Raw genomic sequence first — 6905 nt, 5'->3', positions numbered from 1 at the left:
AGCTATATTATAAGTATAGTTAGTTACTATTATAATACTATTTTAATAGAATTTAATATAGCTATACAACTAAAGCTATTAAAAGATTAAATTAAGCCTATATCTTAGAATTATAAAAAAGAAGTTCTAGAAACTTATAGAGCTCTATTAAGAGCCCCTAATAGGACTAAAATTAGACTAAATTAAGGACCTAGATTACAAATTACTAAAAAGCCCTTATAGAGGCTATTTAGCTTAATTTACTAGATATAAAAGGCCTAAGGCTTACTATTAACTTTCTATTAGCTATAAATACTATAAATCTAGGCTTTTCTAGCTACTAAAATAACTAGATTTAAGATAAAGCTTAACTAAATAAGCCTAATTAGAAAGATAAAATACTTAACAGCTATAAAATATTAAATTTATTTAAATAAAATTAATAAAATTAATAATAATTTAATATAAAGAGTAGTTTTGCGAGCTTTTAAGAGAATTCTAAAGAATCTATTAAAAATAGCTTTAATAACAGCCCTAATAATTAACCTAATTAGCATAATCAACTTAATAATACAAATAATAATACAAATAATGCAATAAATAACAGAAAACCTATACCTAAATGCAGTTGCAGTTAATATTACTACTATAATTAGTGTTATTACCTTAATACTAATAAAAGACCCTCTTATTAGAAGCCTAAGGAAGCTATTAGTACTAAAATTGCTAATAAGCTAAAAGAAAACTCTAAATTATAAGGAAAAATTAACTAATCTATTAAAAACTATAAGAAAAAGATGCAAAATGCACCTAAAAATACTAATAACAAAAAGGATAATTCTATAGAGGTAGCTTTTGCTGCTAATAATAGTATAGAAGCTATTACTAAGGATATACCTATATCTACAACTATTTCTACGAATTATATTAAAAATAACGCTATTTATTTACTAAGAGACTCTTTTATCCTTAATAGTAGATCTACTATATATATATACAATAATAAAACTAAAATTGCTAATAAGCTAAAAGAAAACTCTAAATTATAAGGAAAAATTAACTAATCTATTAAAAACTATAAGAAAAAGATGCAAAATGCACCTAAAAATACTAATAACAAAAAGGATAATTCTATAGAGGTAGCTTTTGCTGCTAATAATAGTATAGAAGCTATTACTAAGGATATACCTATATCTACAACTATTTCTACGAATTATATTAAAAATAACGCTATTTATTTACTAAGAGACTCTTTTATCCTTAATAGTAGATCTACTATATATATATACAATAATAAAGCTTAATTTATTAAATATAAGCCTTCTATTTAACAAGATACTGCTTTTTTAGGCACTAGCTATTTAAAAATTAAAGGTTACAGTAAAATTCAGCTAAAAACCTTAGACAAGCTATTTATACTGCAAAATACAGCCTATATACTGAATTTTTATATCTTCTACTATTAAATGCAAAAAATGCTCTCTAGCTAAGGCAACTAGAATTATATCTAGAAGGCCTTCTATTTAGAGCCCTAGGCCTTTTTATAGGCTTTATATTAATATATTTTAGCTTAAAAAGGCTTATAACAGTTAAAATATAGTATTATTAGCTAAAGATAGCTATACTGCTATTATATTTATTTATCTATTATATTTAATAACGCAAGAGGCTATATTAAAGGCTTTAAAAGCTCTAAAAGCCTTTATAAAGACATAATTTTAGTAGAATATCTGCATTATCTATAGAGATAACAATCTAGGCCTTTAACTAGATTATAGTGCTTAGTTAGCTAAAACCAGCATTATAGATAAGCCTACAGCTCCTTATACCTCTGCTTAAAATAGCTCTATAGAGCAGTTAGGGGGTATTATAGCTATTAAAGCTAGGGTTTTAAGGCTATCTTTAAATTTACTCTCTAAATTATAGCCTAAATTCTAGTTAGCTGCTGTCTATTTATACAATAAAACTCTAAGGCGTTATATATCTAAAAACTCTAATAAAACTTCTAAAAATCCTAACGAAGAACCTAAAAATGCTTATTAAGCTACACCTTTCGAAAGATTACACGCTTATCTAGCTGAAAATAAGCTAGATACTAGCTATACTAACTATTTAAAACTTAATATAGAGCATTTAAAGGCCTATAGCTGCAAGGCTTATCTGCTTACTAAGCAAGCTATACAAGGTTATTAAAAACGAGCCCTAAAAACAGAACTCCACGCTGAAATAAGCTATTTAGTAGGCTATAATTCAACAAATATATACTGAATTTAGGTACCTTCTAGCAACAAAGTTAGAAGGGTTAGGAATGTAACTTTTGATGAGTTATTTATTTACCCTATAGAGAGCCCTAAACCTATTAAAAGCCGGATAGAAATCTATCTGCCGGCTTATATCGAAGATAAAGATAAATATAAGGATTTTACACACCTCGAAGAGCCTACTCGATCGGAAGAACCTTGATCCGGTTAAATATCTATAGAAAAACCCCTCTATTCAGCCGGATCAACTATTATCCGAGGAGCCGCCAGAACCGGAAGATTCATTATCCGAGCGACTACCTAATATCACGGATTAATTCGGCTATTTAAGCCCGGCATTGCATTATATAGCTAATTAAGCTAGCGATATAGCTATTTAGGCTAGCGATGCAGCTAAACTAAATCGGGAAATAGCGCTAGCAGCTAAGGCGCTGACTAAGCAAGCTTATATAAGCAGCTTTTTCCAAGGGGCTAAAGAGAGCCTTTATATATTGAATTTGCCCCCTAAACTGCTAAAATAGTTAGATTTAAGGCATTATAGATTCAGCAAGGAATTTTAAAAAGCCGCTAAATAAGAATTTAGTATAAATTAGCAGCAAGAAACGTTCAAGCCTATTTAAGAAAATCTTGCTATATCTAAAGCTCTAGATACTACTTAAGTCTTTAAGTATAAGCTAGATAAATTCAGCTATTTAGTTAAGCTAAAAGCTAGATTATACGTTAGAGGAGATTAACAACCTTATAATATAGCTTGCTCTAAGCTAGCAGAATACTTATTTAACTTAAGCAAAATATATATAGAATTAGCTATAAAAGTTATAAAGTATTTATATAATACTAAACCTAGCTATTTGAATTAACGGAAATTTAACAGCAGAGCTATTTATATTAGTAGATACTGCTTATACTAATAATAAAGGCTCTAGAAAATTAATACAGAGCCTTCTAATTTAACTATTTAAGGCCTCTATTATATAGTTAGCAACTAAATAAGCTACTATAACGACTTTATCTATAAAGGCTGAATTACTAGCTATTTCAGCTATTGCAAAAGAAACTATAGCTTTTTTAAGGCTTATAACTTAACTAGGCCTAAAATTAGAGGCTAAAAAACCTACTATATACTGCAATAACCTACAAACTATAAGGCTAGTTACTCTAGACCTTCCTAGGGTTAAAACAGCTCTAAGGCACATTAATATATATAACGCCTAGATAAAGCAGGCTTATAAAGAAGGAAAATTTAACATAAAATACCTAAAAACCTTAGAAATGCCTGCTAACAGCCTTATAAAACTCCTTATAAAGCAAAAATTCTATAATTTTAAATAACAGCTAGGCCTATCTAATATTAAAGGCCTTATTTTAGCTGAAGAAGCTATTACAAATTTAACAAATTAGCTATATAAGCTATATCTATTAGAATTAGCTATAAAAGTTATAAAGTATTTATATAATACTAAACCTAGCTATTTGAATTAACGGAAATTTAACAGCAGAGCTATTTATATTAGTAGATACTGCTTATACTAATAATAAAGGCTCTAGAAAATTAATACAGAGCCTTCTAATTTAACTATTTAAGGCCTCTATTATATAGTTAGCAACTAAATAAGCTACTATAACGACTTTATCTATAAAGGCTGAATTACTAGCTATTTCAGCTATTGCAAAAGAAACTATAGCTTTTTTAAGGCTTATAACTTAACTAGGCCTAAAATTAGAGGCTAAAAAACCTACTATATACTGCAATAACCTACAAACTATAAGGCTAGTTACTCTAGACCTTCCTAGGGTTAAAACAGCTCTAAGGCACATTAATATATATAACGCCTAGATAAAGCAGGCTTATAAAGAAGGAAAATTTAACATAAAATACCTAAAAACCTTAGAAATGCCTGCTAACAGCCTTATAAAACTCCTTATAAAGCAAAAATTCTATAATTTTAAATAACAGCTAGGCCTATCTAATATTAAAGGCCTTATTTTAGCTGAAGAAGCTATTACAAATTTAACAAATTAGCTATATAAGCTATATCTATTTTTTTATCTATTTATATCTATTTATTATCTATCTTTTTACTTATTTTATCTATCTTTATTACTTATTATTTATCTTTTATTTATATTTCCTACTTATTATAACTTACCTAGCTATATTTAATATATAGCTAAGGGGGTATATTAGCGGCAGATACTGCCTACTAGAAAAAACACCTACAAAAACAAGGGAAACAACTGCAGCACACAAATTGCCTACAAGGAACGTTTATATACATTTTACATACAAGGATTTAATATGCTTTACGCCTATATTTCTTTGTATATATAAATAAGGTTAAAAGAGGAATGCTAGCTGGAATTTAACAAAAGGACTAATAAGCTATAAAGGCTAATCTACCTTATAGAAGAAAACAGCTATAAGAGTTATTTTAAGCTACTAAAGCTACTATATTTGCCTAATTCAGCAGCTCTACTATAGGATTTACCTATAAATAACTCTTCTTCCCCCTAACTAGATAGAGAGGAAATTAAGCCTTTACAACTACACTCTTTAATATATATTATTACATACAATTTTATACTATATCTAAAGTTACTTCTATTATACCTTAAGAATCCCTATTATTTTATGCTTAGTAATTAACTAGATTATATAAGCTCTATCTACTATACCTATATTATATATAAAGGGTCTCTTAATTAGCCGACAAAGACTAACTTCTTAAGCGCAGGCTCTTACTACTTTATATCTCTTACCTTCTGCATAGAAAAGAGCATTAATAGACTCTTTGCCTAGTAGGTATTCTACCTTACTATTAAGCATAAAGTCCTTAGCAATAAATAAGCAGAAGCTCTTCTAAAGCAGTTATTAAGAACTAGCCTTACAGGCTACTGTGTGTAAGTATTACTAGTATTAACTATAAACTTAAGGAGAGAAAAGAGAGAAAGAAGAAGCTCTCTATCTCTTCTTTTCTGCTTATTATATATATATAAGTTTAATATATATTTAAAGTATATTTAATAAAGCACTAATATAGTGCTTTATATCTACTTAAGCTTATAGCTTAAGTTTATTATATACTCTTCTTCTAGTAAGTTTATTTATATTGCTACTATATAGTAAGAGTAAATATATAGTGCTAATCACTATATATTTCTACTCTATGTTTTTTGCGTGTAGTATATACTTAATATACCTCTACTTTATAAATAGTTTAGTAACTTTATACTACTTATTTTTATTGTTTTCTTTTTAATATATATTATAAATACTCTTTTTATATAACTAAAAACTTTTGTCTCTAAAGATTACTACTACTATACCTACCTCTCTGTCTGTTTTACTTCTATTTTGCTTCTACTACTCTAAGTACTATATAGTTTATACTATATAGCTAATTTAGTTTTAGTAAGGCTACTACTAGCATGCTTTCTCCCCTACTTCTGCTACCTCTACTATAACGCTTTAACGCCTACTATATAAGTAAGTATACTATAAAAGGCAACTTTAATAATAATAACTTCTTTAATAAAAAGAAAGTTTTAGAAATATATATACTATATTAATATAAGCTTATTAATACTAGCTCTACTAGTTATATTTCTAGCTTTACTATAGTCTATAAGTAGTACTATAAAATCTATAAGAAGTGTATTTAAAAGATATATCTTTATACTTTAAATTCACTTTAAACTTTAAGCTATACTATTAATAAAAGAAAGTATAATAACTTATAAATACTAGTAAATATATTATATTTATTATATATAAAAAGTTAAGTAAAAGCTTTAGTATATATACTAAATTTTCTATATAGTTTAATTCTACTATTAAAAAGTTTAATATATTATTAAACTAAGCTTATATTACCTCTAGTTTTATCCTATTTATTTCTTATATATACTACTTAATTTATCTTCTAGTAGTATAGCTGCTAGTGCTAATTTATAAGTACTAGTACTTACTAGTATATTAATGCCTACTTACTATAAATATATACTGCCTTTTAACTAGTAAATACTAGTAAGTCTTTTCTAGAGCTAAGCTACTATAGCTTAGAATATTAAGTAAATACTATATAAGTAGTAAGTAAAGTAAGTAGAGTTATACTATAAGTATACTAACTAGTAGAAGCTAACTTATACTTTAGTTAATATACTTTATAGTAAGGCAACTCTCTATAGCTAATATATTTACTTTTATACTTTTAGAAGCTTAACTTATCTTTATAGTAGAGAAGAAAGTAGTTATAAAGGTAATAGTATTTAGAATACTATTCTCTCTTTACTCTCTTCTTTTTTTAGTAACTAGTTTATTAATTTAACTAGTAATAATATATACTAAGAGTCTCTTAATAAGAAGAAGAACTTATTTTAGTAAGTACTATAGTAAGTATAAGTTAAGTATATATTAAGCTCTATATTTATTTTATCTTCTCTATTTTTTTTAATAATAATTTTTAATAATTTTTTTTTTTACTAGCTAGCCTTAGTACTAGTATAACTATAGTTTAGTACTATATATATATATATTTTTTTTTAATTAGCTTTATACTTTATACTATTATTTAGAAATTAATTACTTATAAATTAAGCTTATTATACTTCTATATATCTCTCTACTTAGCTTTAAATTAGTTAAGTACTATAGTATTTTAAAAA

The sequence above is a fragment of the Metarhizium album genome (genome assembly GCF_000804445.1).
Source record: "Metarhizium album ARSEF 1941 chromosome Unknown scaffold_52, whole genome shotgun sequence".
Lineage (NCBI taxonomy): Eukaryota > Fungi > Ascomycota > Sordariomycetes > Hypocreales > Clavicipitaceae > Metarhizium > Metarhizium album.
The sequence above is the reverse complement of the archived record's forward strand: the minus strand, read 5'-3'. Positions refer to the sequence as shown.